The sequence below is a fragment of the Phyllostomus hastatus genome, unplaced genomic scaffold (assembly GCF_019186645.2).
Source record: "Phyllostomus hastatus isolate PE091 unplaced genomic scaffold, TTU_PhHast_1.1 phas_contig_113, whole genome shotgun sequence".
Classification (NCBI taxonomy): Eukaryota; Metazoa; Chordata; class Mammalia; order Chiroptera; family Phyllostomidae; genus Phyllostomus; species Phyllostomus hastatus.
In genome coordinates, this window is record NW_025333530.1 from 12132508 (window position 1) to 12147743 (window position 15236).

Sequence of the window (15236 nt, forward strand, 5' to 3'; positions counted from 1 at the left end):
CTAAGGTATCCTCCTAGCCTTGCATGTTCTGACAGTCTTGCTTGCCACTTGACTTTGCAGAATCTGCAGTTCAATTTCAAGTGAGAAGGATTTTAGCTGCCCCTCGAGTGTGAGTGACTCATAGTCACAGAGGGTCTGTGGGATTGATTGGGGAGATGTGTGATTTGTGCTATGGTAGGTAGCACATCACATCAGCAAACTACATTCAGGTATTAACAAATTTCCTATTCACACACCTTTAATAGCAAAGAATTTATTTATGGGAGCAAATTCCAACCAGTTCCCTACAAATGACTATTCTTTTTAAGTACTCAGAAAAATAATGATACAGCCCTTTATCAATTCTCAGTCCTGCAGAATCTGTCTGTGACCTCTGGCAGTTCTGCCTGTTGCTCACAGGCCACTGGACCTTGGATTCTGAAGAGTCAGTTTGGGGCACTTGATTCTTTTTTTTTAAGATTTTATTTATTCATTTTTAGACAGAGGATAAGAGAAGGAGAAAGAGAGGAAGAAAAACATCACTGTGTGGTTGCCCCTCGAGTGCCCCATAATGGGGACCTGGCTTGCAACCCAGGCATGTGCCCTGATTGGGAATCGAACTGGCAACCCTTTGGTTCGAAGCCCCCACTCAATCCACTGAGCCACACCAGTCTGCAGCACTTGATTCTAAGAGAGACACTGACAAATGGGAGTTCATCCTAAGAAGTGTAACCAGGGAAGAAAGGTCTGGAAAGACTACCTTCTGTGGAACAATAAGTGAAGCTGGTGATGTTCAGCCCAGAAAAGAGAAGACTTCCCAAGTTTGCAAAGTTGCCATGATGAAGAGAGGCCCTGGGGACCACTGTGGAACTGTAGCAGCTGCCCATCAGTAGGCTGGGGTGTCTAGGGAGATGGTGAGCCAAAACCACTGCAAATGTCAAACGGAGGTTGGAGAGCACCTGCCAGGATGCTACAGCAGTAATGGATGCCTCATTTTGTCCAATTTAGCAAACATGTGTTGAGAATCTACTAGTAAGCAAGCTCTGCTATGAGGTAGGTACAGTGGAGCTACAAAAGTGAATGACTCTTCATTATTAATTAGAATTCTTATGGTTGCAAGCAACAGAAACCAACTGAAGAGATTAATAAAAATACAGACATTTATTAAAATAGTGCAGGGATGACCTTTACATAAAGGTACAAAGGTGTTGCTGAAGCAAGCCAGAGTTGCAAGATTCATATTTTTGCTCCCTTCTGCATGTTTTTTCATTCTCCTTCTCCCAGGAACCAGCTTTGTCTTCTCCTGTCCTCTTAGTTGAAAACATGGCAGTTGACATATTGCGGGTCTAACTTCCTCTGTATCTCAGTTCCTCATTTTCCAGGAAGGGACACTAATTGGTCCAACTTGGGTTAACTACCGACAAGCATTGTCCCTGGAGGGCACTGCTGTCACCTGTGAATTAGATTTAAGTTGGGAAACTTGCCAGCAAGGGAAGATTAGATAAGAAAGCAAAGAATGTTCACTACAGAGACACAGTTCTTGAATTCTAGGAGATGACAGTCTGGCATAAGAAGCAGGCACATAAAACATGAACTCTGGTATAAAACTGAGTGTGGCACAGGCTAGAACAGAGATGTCTGGTCCAGGTGGTGCATGGGAGGGAGGAATCCTGACAGATAGAACCAGAAGGCTTCGTGTGAGAGAGAGCATTCCAGGAAGGCTGACGGAAGTTTTCAGTTGCTGTTAATGGTGGTGGAGATAAGGACTTTTTAATTTTACAAATAATAAATAAATATATTCTTCTTAATAAAAATATGGACCACCTCTTCATAGTTAATCATGACATATATCCTTCTAGACTATGTTCATATATTTAAATTAATGTAGATGCTTTAACTTGTATTAAAAAATATAAGGTTGTTTTGCATATGTTTTACATAAATAAAATATTATACATATTATTTTACAACTCCCATTTTTCACTCAGTAATACTTGAAGGACTATCCATAATGGTGTATATTAGAATTTACTCTATTCTTTTTAACTGATGCATATTATTCTCTCATATGACTATAATATAACTTACTTGACTTTAATATAATTTATTCCTCAACTGACAGGAATCTGGGATGTTCTCTACTTCTCAGTTAAAAACAATGCTGTAATAGACATCTTTGTACATTCTTCTTTGTGCGAGTGTTTCTCTAGGTACAGAGATGTGAAATTGCTGGGTCATAGTACATGCACGCTGAAAACATAAGGACAGCTAAAAAAACTGCATTCCAAAGCAGCTATCCACAGTTATTCTCCATCATCAGTATATGAAAGTGTGTTTCACAACATTCGCACTTTAAAAATATTTGTCATTCTTGTGAGGGAAAAGGGGTATCTCATTGTTGTTTGATTTTCATTTTCCTGATTACTAATGTGCCCTTCCAGAAAGTCTCTAGTGCCAGGCATATATATATATAAAATTCTAGTCCATTGGCCTAGATAAAATATCTAGAATATCTATTTTCTAGAATATCTGTTTGTCTATTTATGAGCCAATACCACAGAATTTTACTGTTTAAATACTATAAATTTATTGTATGTTTTGTTATCTGAGAGAGCAAATACCCTTTCTCTTTCTTTTAATTATCTTGATTTTCTTGTTATTTATTTTTTAATGTGGATTTCAGAATTAGCTTGTCAAGTTCTATGAAAAATCATGTTGGGCTCTTGATTAGAAGTATATTAAATATTTATAAATCCATTTGGGGAGAATTGATATCTTTGTAATATTGAGTCTTCTTTATCAGTAGCATGGTAAATGTCTTCATTTTTCCAGGTTTTCTTTTATGATAATAATGTCTTAAATACTCTCAGGAAAAAGAAGACTGCTCTCTCTGCCTTGTCTGTTGTGGGTCAGCATAACCTCAGATTGACAGGTGAACTTTGCACTATCTCAAAATTGTTTTTCCATGTTCTAAGACCCTCCAAAAAAATCAGTGCAAAGTTAGTTGATATGTAAAATGAGACTTATTCTAGGGTTATTCTGCATCTCTAAGAAACAGAGTTTCATTGGTACATACAACCCTAAGTCACTTGGGTAAATACTTCCTTTTATACTCAGAGTGTCAGAAATCATGGGAAATCTTTTGAGGTTAGGTATTTAGGAGGATGTGGTCATGTATGAAGTATCATAAACTAAACATAGTGATTTAAAGACTTTTAACAGGTATTTAATGAATGATTACCAAGGGGGCCAGGAACTGTGTTAGCTACTGGGACACAGAGAGAACAATTCAGTATCTGAGGACACAGAACTAGAGGTAACAGACACATGAACAAGCAGTGCACAAGGTCCTATGAAATCACAGCTTAGGAGACAGAGCTCACTGAGATTCAACAAAGGCTTTCCGGAGAGGATGATGCCCAGGCTGAGACTTGATGAAGAAGTAAGATTAAGCCCAGCAAAGAAAAGTAAAAAGGACCTTCCAGGGAGAAAGAGAAGCATACATTAAAAACACTGGGATGTGAAACTCCTCATGTTTGAAGCAAAGGAATTATAAGCAGTTTAGGATAACTACACAGTACAATAAAGGGGAGTGGAGGGGAAAGGCAGAAGACAGTTCAGGAGATAAGCAGGGGTCACAGAGCATGTACTCTCTTTCCCCTTTGTAAGTAGTTGAGAGTTATTGAGTTTTTCTTGGAGCCTGGGAATACCTTTATCAGAAATGTTTATTAAGTCACTCACTGGCTGAGTATAAAGGATGGATTTTATGGATGTGAGACCAAAATCAAAGAGACAATTAAAAAGGGAGTGCAATGGTCCAGTTCAAAGATGAGGTTGACCAGAACTAGGGAGGAAAGAAGGGACCATGTCCTAAGCAGCCTGTGGCACTGTGGTTAAGCACACAGACCACACAGGCTCTGCAGTTATTGAGCCTGGATTCTTGTCACCACTGAAATAGAGACCTGTGCAGGGTATTTTTTTAGCTCTAAGCCCCAAATCCTCATTTCTAAAATGGAAATAATAATAGCAATTTAATTAATTTATTGTGAAGACTAAATGAGATAACAAATGCCTGGTCTATAGCAAATGCTCAATAAACACTTTCTGAGGACATGCTGACTAGGGTGACACAAATCACTGACTTTGCATTTCGAAGGAATTAGTCTGTTTGGCATTGTTTTAAAGTAAGCACAGGTAAAATGAAATGAAAGCAGTTGCCTTATTTGTCCTAGAGGAAAAAGGTTTGGTAGACCAATGGATAGAAAATAGTACTCTTTAGGGTATCCAACAATAATCTTTGTAAGTATTAACAAGTTTTGAAACAGTGGCTTTGGTTTATGGCAGGAGACAGAATAGATTATGGCCATGGCCCTGGAGATAACACACAGGCCTAGACTTGTGGGAAGGAGAAAAATGTCCTGTTTTCCATGAATCGCAAGGGACCAGAAGAGCCACACCATGTGATTACCAGGGCAGGCAGAAAATGAGAGTCAGGATGCAGTGGGAGGAAACATGAACTTTGACTCAGAAAACCTGAGTTTGGATTTTGCTTCTGCCACAATTATCTGTTGTGTTAACTTGAGTATGTTTTATAATTGCTCTATGCCTCAGTTTCCTCATTCATAAGAAGGGAATAATAAATAATAATAAGGATATATAATAGCTTACCTCATATAGTTCAATTCAAAGGAGATGGGGGAGATACAAACATCATTAAGTGTAAAACAGTATTTGGATGTTAGTTATTATTTTGCTAAGTGAAGGTGGGGCCCTGGGGCAAGGCTTGGTATCTGGGAGCTGCTCCACACAACAATTCAGCAAATGTCAAGTCAAGGAAAGAATTCAATTACTGAAGCGTGCAATTTTCTGTTTGCGAATCTCATATTGTGTATGTAATTGAATCAGAATAAAGAGATCCAAAAGCTGCAGGCTTTGGAACTGGACTCCTGTGAAGCCAGGATGGAGGACAGTGGCTGCTGGGGCCTGGCAGAGGAGCATCGAGGGCTTGGAGGGCAGAGGGCCAACCTGGTCCTGGCAGCCAGAGCACTGCTCCCCATTTTCCTTGGCTCCCCCAAGCCTTGTTTTCCTCAGATACAGAGGCTCTGCAGCCTGGAAGGCATCTCTAAGGGTCACTTACCCCTGACTGCTGCTCATCTCTTTCTCCTGTGTTGGGACAAGAAGGCCGTGCTGCCCTAATCTGAAGGTTTCTTCCTGCCTTACCTCAACCCACCCTTTGCTCCTCCTCACAGCCCATTGCTGCTTCCAACAGAGCACGTTTAAAGCCAAGGAAACACCTCTTGAGAAAGGACGTCAGAAACTATGTCAAGAGTCAAGGAGTGCTTGGAGTCAGGTGACTAATAGTTCTTGTTTACCAGGAACTGTTCCAGTTTCAGGACTGAGGGCACCCCTCAATTCTGAGCACATTAAGTGTTTGGTCCCTCTGATTTGGGGAGAGGGTAGATTTCAGAAAACGAATAGTGAGACTAGGGAACCAGGCAGGAACTGGGAAACCAAATGGCCTGCTCTTGGATTCTGTCAGTCAACATGCTCCCTAAGGCCTAGAGACAGCACCCCTGCCTATATAGGCTGTGGAGGAGGACATAGTTGCTGTGGCTTTCCTGAAGTGCTGATGGAAGGATGGAGAGGGAAAGGAGGGAGGGAGGGGAAAGTCTGCCTCCCAGTTTTCTTTGCACTCATCTGTCCCCAAGGCCCAGCCCCTTGGACCCAGCTTGCACTGACTGCTCTCAGTGATCCCCTCATGTGCCAGTGCCCTCATACCCCCTCCTCAGCTCCAGCCTCACACGTCCTGTCCATCTTCTCTGGCAGCCTGCCATAGCCTTTCTATTCCTCTCCAACCCTGGGGGGAGCCAGGGGGATTTGGCAGTTGGACCAAGCTAGGGAGACTAAGAGATTGAATTCCTGCAAAGAGCCAAGAGCAGGTTGGAGTCCAGCTGCTTAATGACATTTCCAGAGCACTAACAATCCAACTCTAAGACTAACAGCCAGCAGCTCTAGGAGAGAAGGAGACTGGCAGCTAAGGGTGAGGAAGGCAGGGGAAAGAGAAGGAAAGAGGGACTGAGAGAAAGACAAAGTGAGAAAAAAACAGCACACCCAATCCAATGGCCCAGAATCTCTCCCACATCTGCAGAATCAGAAACACTTATTAATAGCCAGCAAAAGGCAAAGAGGAAGTGTCTCATTGTCTGCTGCTGTCATTCCTCACTCTGATGAGCACTTAAAATGTCAAGACCCCTTTCAGCTGCTATGCACAAGCAATCAGGGCCTCTCATCGGTCACTGCAATGTCTCAGCCACTGTGCCTAAGTCCTTAGGACTATTTCCAGGCTGTGTTTGGAGGCAGGCGTGTGAGAGCACAAACAAGCACTGTTTTTATGAAGATAGCCTATGTGGAAGAGTCTAGGCTGGCTGGGTGGGTTTGTCTGCTCTGGGAGGTGGGAGAAGAAGGTCAGTCACCACCCAGGATGTGTGGAGGGTGGAGAGTCTGGGCAGGGGTGGTGGGGGGGACGGAGGAAGGTTTCCCTTGTTTAGAGGGTAGCTGCCATGGAAGAGACATTCCTTTGTTGAAACTTTTCAACAACAAAGCACTATTTCCTAGAAGTGGGGGTCCTAGTTGATGGTGTCAATTTTGAGGGCAAAGTAAGATAAAATACGTTGTCACTGCAGCACATGGGGTTTAGGTGGGCTAGGAGAAAGAAATCCCTGATTCGTAGTTGTGGTTATGAAGCTGAACTGGGCTGGAAAAATATCACTTTTCCTGAGGACAGTTACCTGCTATTACACTCCCTGTAATATCCTGATGTATGCGGTGGAGCTGGGGTGGGAGTGTAGAATAAAGGAGGGAACTGCCAAAATACAAGTCTTTCTCCTGAAGGTGGTATGCCTTATTGTATTATTCTGCTGGGCTGCAGTAACAAAGTACCACACACTAGGTAGCTGAAACAACAGAATTTTATCATCTCATGGTTCCAGAGGCTAGAAGTCTGCGTTGAAGGTGCTGGCCAGGCTGGTTCCCGTGAGGCTGGGAAGGAGTTGGCTCTATGCCTCTTGCCTAGCTTCTGGTGGATCCTGGCAATCTTTGGTATTCCTGGGCTTGTAAAAGCATCAGTCCAGTCTGTGCCTTCCTGTTCATGTGGTGCTCTCCCTCTGTACATGTCTGTTTCCAAATTTCCCTTTTTTATAAGAGTACCAGTCATATTGAACTAGGGGCCACCCTACTCCAAGATGACTTCATGTTAACTAATTATATATGCAAATCAACCAATTATAACTAATTATATCTGTTTCTAAATAAGGTCACATTTTGAGGTATACTAGATATGAGAACATGTGAATGTTGGGGTGACACAATTTAATCCATAACACCTGTCAGTCAAAATGAAATAAACTATCAGGAGGGTGACCCAGAAAGCCAGGAGTTAGAGAATGAATTGCAGCCTCTGTTTTCCTTGGCACCATAAGACACATCCTTATTATTTGTTTCTATGGAGGAGCCATGGTTTGCTTCTTTCACTTCTCCATCACCCCCTCTTTTACTCCTCAGAGCAGCAGACAGTCCTGGACGGCAAAGCTGACGGAGCACACAGTTGCCTTATCTTAAGGGAACAGCTAGTGCCCAAAGCATCTGACCACCAGAAATACAAGGAGGATCAGGACATACCTCCAAGTTCCCTACTGCACGTGGTGAATATATTCACTTGGTGAATATGTTCACCTATGAAAGGAGAGAAGGTAAAGTCATTTCCTATTTTGCTTTTTGCTGACCTGACTATGGCACAGCCTGGGGATCTGGTTAAGTTCGAAGAAAAATTAGTCTGTTGCTCAACATTCTCCATAATGTCCATCCAGTTCAATTAGTTAATAGAATCATGAAATGTCAGTGCTGAAAGTATAGAGATAGTTCAGTCTGAGCCCCTCATTTTTCAGAGGAGGAAAGCAATGCTTAGAAAAGGTAGAGTTGCCCCCATACACAGTGCATGTCTGGTGTGTAAACACTCAGGTTTGAGGGTTCCCAATCCAGTGATCTTAATTCAGTGAACATTTCCTGATCACCTGTTATAATCAGGGTCCATACAGAACACTGTCCCAGATGAGGCAGAGATGGGTGTAATCTAGAAGGACAGAGCCATTGCCCTCAGGAAGCTGGCTGGTGGGAGAAACCAGGGTAAGGGGCCACTGCTGTTCACCTCCAGTGGAAAGTGCTTGGTGTAAGCTCCTCTCTCCTGTGTGTTACCTATTTCCCCTCATACCTAAAGGCTGAGGCTGCCCTTTAACATATGGCCTAGGATATCTGAAGTTGACTAGCTGGTATGCACAGAAGCTGACTCAGGCCTCATTGCCCTCCCTTAAAGGACTGAGCCAACAAAATAGAATACCTGTGAGCAGGACTGGCACCCCACAACCTGGCCCAGGCTTCTTGTTCTCTCATGGCCAAGTGTTCTAGCTTCCTATTCACTCAGTCATGAACTGTGCAAGGGGCCATGAGTGGACATTTGAGATGTCATGAAGGCCTGCCCAGGGCAGCCAGCCCAAGCTGCATTGCCTGCAGTTCCGTCTCCTCTTCCCCAGGCCAGGGCTGGCACAGTCAGCTTGTGTAAATCTCAGCTTCCCCCCACACCTGATGTCCAGTTAATCCTAGGCTGGGCTATGAGATCACACCCAAAGATAAGCAGGAGGCCATTCATGGTCACTGAGCTCTCTGCATTTCCAGGAGCCTTGGGTCCTGAGTGGATTTGGGGGAGAATAGGGGGTTTGGAATAGTTGGCAGGTGGACTTCCTTCTAGGTTCCCCCTGGAGACTGAAAGGGAATTGGACTCTCATCTTTTGATCTGAAAGGAAAAGAAGCACCAAAGGAGCAGATTTGAGTTTCAGAAGGGGGTGTCACAGGGATGGGGATTTGAAAGCAAACAGAGGCACCACAGTGTCTCTTTATTGATAGCCATGGTAACGGACACTGCTGGAACCATGGCGGCATGGGGCCTGCTCCTGAGGCTTCACAAATGCAGGCAGTGTTACACCATTTTCCATTCATCTTTGTTGTCATTGTTTTTATTGCTGTTTTAAATTCTTCAGGATTATGAACACAGCAAACCCAAATGCAGGAAAGTGCCATGTACCTGCACCCCAACATTCTCACATGTGCATGTAGATCTATACTCCTCTCCTCCCATGCTCCCTGCAAACAATGCTCATGGAGCCCCAAGCACACTCAGGAATGCACACCCACACTGATACAAAGATACCCCTGGAATGCTCATATGCTCACACAGATGTAAACACAAATGTACATGAATGTATCTTTGCTCATTCCTGCATCTGCTTAAAAATACACACTGCCATCATCAGAGACAGTATGGGGACTTGAGCCTGGTCTCCTGAGGCTTTATCAAGGCTCCATAAGCATTTTCATGCATGCACACACTCAGTTTCAGCTAACATCTATCCTGCATGTTTACCTTCTTGCTCGCAGGCAGGCAAGTATACAGTTATCTGGGCTTTCTGAATGTTTTCACATTCAAGGTCACGGATGTGGCAAAATACTGGTATGTCCAAGTACATACAATTGACATATGTTCCTAACTCCACACACTTTAGCACCCATGTAATTGTTTGTATCATCTACTCCCTCAAATGTATGCCCTTGACCAAAAGCAAATGCTTGCCCATCTTCTCTTGTGTCCTTGTAATGGTTTCTTGCTTCTGTAAGGGCACACTTGTCATTCAAGCACAAGTACTCCAGTACAGGCTGGTGAATCCATACTTTAGAGTCACCCTTCAGGCTTGGTGTTTCTCTCTCTCTCTCTAACTCTCACCATAAACCTCAGCAAAGTACCTTGAGTCAGTGCCTTTCACCTGCCCCATGCACAGTGAGGGAGTGAACACAGACAGTCACAGACTCAGCTTTGAGACCCATGGGATCCTCAGCAGGCAAAATCAGGCAGCAGTGTCATACAAGAGCTAGTGTTATTTTTAAAAATCACCCAAGTCTCCCAAGGGGGCCGAAAAATCAAAACCTTGCCATTTGCAATCCCTATACAACAGAAGGATGAATAAACACAGAGCTCTCTGAAAAGGCTGAGGCTACCCCTTCTCTCTCTCCCTCCCCAAAACAGAAGAAGCAGAAAACAAATCAAACACAATACTGAACTGAAAGGAGCAATTTTGGAATGAATGACTCCAAGCATGCCTCCCACCCCAGAAATGCCCTCCCTGGCTATCAGGACAGGAATGAGATGAGATTGGTGCAGCAGGTGTCTAGCTAATGACCAAAGAAAGATCTCAGGACCCAGAACATAAGAGGTCTCCAGACTCCTGCCCTAAATTATAAAAAATGCTTAGAACATTTCCTAAGTATGACCTGTGCCTCCATTCTTGGGTGAAGGAAGAAGTCTAAGAAGAAGAGCAGAGTGAACATCACTGGTCCCTTTGTCTACACATTGGAGCATCTTACAGCTTCATCTTCCTGCTGTGGAAGGTCTTCTTTCCTACTCATCCCTCAAGAAATGTATAGGTTTTTGTCACTTACCTTCTCCATACATGGCCCCTTACTAAAGCCCCATGCAGGATCCATAGGTCTAACATTAGGTCTCTGTTCCCAAGGCTGCAATCAGTTGAGAAGAGATGACTGTTACCTGAAAAATATTATAGCATCCTTGAATTAGTCATCTCAAGCTGCTGGAACCAAGTATCATAGGTTGGGTGACTTAAACAACAGAAACTCATTTCTCAAAGTTCTGGAGGTTACAAGTTCAAGATCAAGATGCTGGTAAATTTAGTTCCTGGTCAGGGTTCTTCCCAGCTTGCAGACAGCCACTTCCTCGCTGTGTCCTCACATGCCCTTTCCTTTGTGTGCTTGCAAAAGACAGATCCCTTATATCTCTGTCTCTTCTTAAAAACATCAGTTCTGTAGGATTAGAGCCTCATGCTTATGACCTCATTTAATCTTCATTAGCTTTGCACAGGCCCGACCTCCAAATACAGTCACATTGGGGGTTAGGGTTCAACATGTGCTTGGGGGGGGCATCCAATTCAGTCCATGACATTCTTTGTCCCTCATGTCATCTGCCTTTGAAGGCAGATACCAGAGAAAACAGACAAGGCCAGAAGAAGTCTACCTGTGGCAGGTGCTTTGGTATGAGAAGGCATAGATTATACACCACTATATGGGCAAAATAAAAGCATGCAGGCTTAATCCTTAGGTCATGCATGCCTAGCCAGCAAATATGACCAAAGACAGGAGCTTATACCTATACTCCTTCCTGTTCTATGAAGACTAGAACCCAGTGAGTAGGTGACATAAAAGACAAGCTGTTGGCTCACACATTTAAGGGTGCTGAAACTGAACACAAACATTCTCCTTCCTTTTGAGAAAGTAACTGTTAGCTCACATGGAATACTGTGCAGGATTGAACATGAGACAGTAGCTATCTGTTAGGAGAACTCCTACAGTTCTTTTACTGCCCAGCTCAAAGACCATCTTCTCTATAGACAACTGCTTGCCCCATTACACACACACATGCAACAATCATTGCTTTTTATTCTACACATTCATAGTAGTCAGTGCCAACCTTTGTAACAACCTGCTCAAGTTGTCAACCTTTATAAGAGCAGGTTAGTTTTTGGTCATTTCACACTTTTTAGGATGTAAGCATGCTGAGGGCAGGACCTTGTCTGTCTGGTTCACAATTTTAACTGCAGCATGTAACAAATGCAGCCTGGCACTAGGGTGACCAACCATCCTGCTTTGCCTGGGCTAAATGAGTTCCCTAGACAATGGACTTTCGGGTCTAAGTTCAGTGGGGTTCAAGACAGTACCAGGCAAATTGAAATGATTGGTCACCCTGCCCAGCACATGGTGAGCATTTTAGTAAATAGCTAATATGTAAGTATTGCAATAGGTAAGGAAAAGATCTAGGAAAATCTACAAAATGATCAAAGGCATGAGGGTGGTAATGGGAAGCATCCTATTCACTAAAGACAAGGCCTTACTGGTTTAGAAAGGAAGAGGCTAAAGGTAGATATGACCCAAAATCAATAGCATCATAAGCTGAAAACACAAGAATCTTTAAGAATATTTGGATATACTGTGGTTTACAGGGTCATAGCAGATAAATCCAAGTTTGATGGTCTATCTACAGGTTTTTAAAGCTGACATGCAGAAGGACAATATATTTCTCCAAATCCCTGTTAGAGACATACCTCTGGATTACATGACTTAATGAGCTGATAGCTGTTTCCTTTCTCCACATAAATATTATCATAACAGCTTTAAAGGGAATTGTAAAGCAGGAAAATAAACCACTCTAGCTGAATAAACTCAGCCCAAAAACTAATTTTCTTTCTGTATATTCCTTTAGTCTGTTCTCAGAGTTTTACATAATTATAATCAGAGTGAATGTACAACTTTGTATACCATTTTTAAAACCATAAAATTGTGTGGGAAACACTTTCTACATTGTTATATAGTCTCAGTAGTAATTCTTTTTAATAGTTTAATAGTGTGGAGGTCACTTAACAATTCCCTCATTGTTGGCATTTAGATTGCTTACAGTTTTCTACTAATAAAGATAATCCTGTAATGAGTACCTGTGTGCACATTTCTTGTTCTTTCTTTTGTAATATTTCCTGGAAATAAATTCCTACAATTAAGATTACTAAGTAAAGAGATAGAATAATTTCTGAGGTTCATTTATGCTTTCACCAAATATTTATTGAACATCTACTATGTGCCAGAGACTGTGCCATGCCCTGAGGATACAAAGATGAAAGAACTAGTTTCTGCCATTGTGGGGTTCACAGATTACCAGGGACACAAACATAAGTGACACAATTTGATAAATGCCATGACTGTGATAAAGACCAAACTACAGGGCCCAGAAACTACTTTGAAAGAGCTGGAAGAGGGGTATGGTCTAGCAAGATGTTCCAGAATAGAACTTATTTGCAAAGTACTAGACATTTATAGGAAATGTCAACCTACATTTGGCACGGGGAAGGACATTCTGGACAAAACCCCCCAGCAAGATCCAAGTCACAACAGCACAACAAACACAATGTATCCCAGCATTTACTGGTGGTTTGACAATGTTGAGGCAGAGATGTGGGTATGGAGAGGGTACCAAGTGGCTAATGATAGGAGACACTGAGCAAGAAGGTGGGGCAGCCTGTTTACTGGGCCAAAGAGTTTATATTTTATCCTTAAGCAAGTGGGAGCCAGTAAAGGATTTTAAGCAGACTCTTGATACACTTTCTATTTGCTTTCTAAATTGTTTGTACTCATTTACAACAAGAAAACCTTTCCTAAAGTGTTTTTGTTCTAATTCTCTTTGAAATTCCACAGGGCTCTATTCCCATTTCTGCCAGTGGGGCAGAGTGGGAGCAAACAAGTGGACTTGGGCTGGAGCCTGTTATAGTTGAGTGGAGATGAACATTATCCCAGGAGTGAAGGAGGGAGCTGATGAAGATCTTCCAGGACCAGAAGCAGAAGTAAAGAGGGGTGAGCTATTAGAATGGTACCGCCTCCTCTAAAAGGCAAACTAACCAAAAATTCAGACTCCTCTAAGCCTCTTAAGCAAAAGCTTCCTGGTCTCTCCCTCTTCCCTAGAAACTCTCCCTGGGAGGTGTGACTTAGTCATCAGTGTGGAGACATGGATGCAATTCCTTCATTCCGGAAAGCCTGGGCTTCCCATTTTGCTGCCATTTGTCCACCAGAGCCCTAAAGGGGACTAGCTACTAGCCACTCCTGGCTTTTTCTCTCTTGCTCCTACACCCCCTCATTGTCCCCCAAACACCCCCTGTCTATAATAACTCCAGGGCTTTGAGCAATGTTCTTTCTTCCACTAGTATTGTTGCCCTTCCTCTTTCTCTCCCTGTCAGCTCAAAAGCCATGTCTGCAAAGTCCTCTAGTCAGAGCTGGGCCTGGCACACTCAGCTTTCACTGTGCTCGGGTGAATTGTGTGTGTGTGTCATTCTCTTTCAGACTGCGGACATCCTGGGGGCATGAACCACGAGTTACTCACCTCTGATTTCTAGCACATCCCCGGAGTCTGTTACCTACAGGTACCATTGATTATTGTTGAATTGACTTACCTGATGTTTGTTTTTGAGGCAGATAACATGAAAGGGAAAGAAGAGAGGAAGGACAAGCATGGCTGCAAAGGACCATGCACTATGTCATTTTATTTTGGTGCATAAGGATATCTGGAGCCCCGAGGAGAACCAGTAGTTATCTGTTCCTTTTTATCATGTATATATCTCTTTGCCTCCTGTTATTCTCCCCCTCAGCTTCCAAAGGCACAATTAGATTTCCACCCCAGGAGCTTGCCTGCTCACCTTTCTTCCTACCCCTGGGCTGGAGCAGGGAGGGAAGCTGGGCCAGCAGCATGTGCTTGCCTGCCTGACTCTAATTCCTGTCCCTTATTAAATTCAGGGCTGATTTGGGCTGTGTGAGCTTTCTTGGACCACCTGCTGTCTGTCCAATTCCTTTTCTTTTTCTCCCCCTGGTAACTAATAGCTGCTCTTTCCTGGAGTCTCAGAGTTTCATTGTCTCCATTCTCCTCCCTCCTTTTAAGAGACAGCTGAGTTTTGACGCATTCTCACAGTTGACCCCCTGAAGCTGAGATGAGGAAGCAAGGCCACACCCTCCAGGCACCACCTTTGGAGCCTGTCCATGCAGGGGTTCCTCTTTAGGGAGAAGTAACTGTGGAAAATAGGATAAGGCTGGGAAGGGATGGAAATAATAGGAGAAATGGAGATGCTGGGGCCACCAAGGAACTAGGGAAAGCTTCTAGAAAAGGAAACAAAGTCTGAGAAAGATGGAAAGCCCAGGATGGATAACAGGGCCCCAGAGCAGAGGAGGAAGGGACATGGGAGATATGACAAAAGTGTAAACACTGAAGAGTGGCCTAAAAGGAAGCAGCAGGTGACATGGAGAACCCAAGAGAGTCAAACTGCTACAAAAATGTAGGGAACCACTTCACATGGCATGGAATTGTAGCTCAGCCTTCACATGGAAAACCTGTGGGGTGCATGTGGCATGCAGGACCATGCCCATGGAGAGGTTTTCCCACAGGGAATCAGGCTTGCAGTGTACCTAGGCTGCTATGAGACTTGCTTTTGCTAAAACTCCCTCACCCTGAATTGAGGCAGCAAGGGCTTACTGCAACTTCCTAAAATCTAAGCTAAACCTCCCAAGTATGGAGTGTGATGGGATCAACCACTTTTCCCCCTGATCTGCAACAT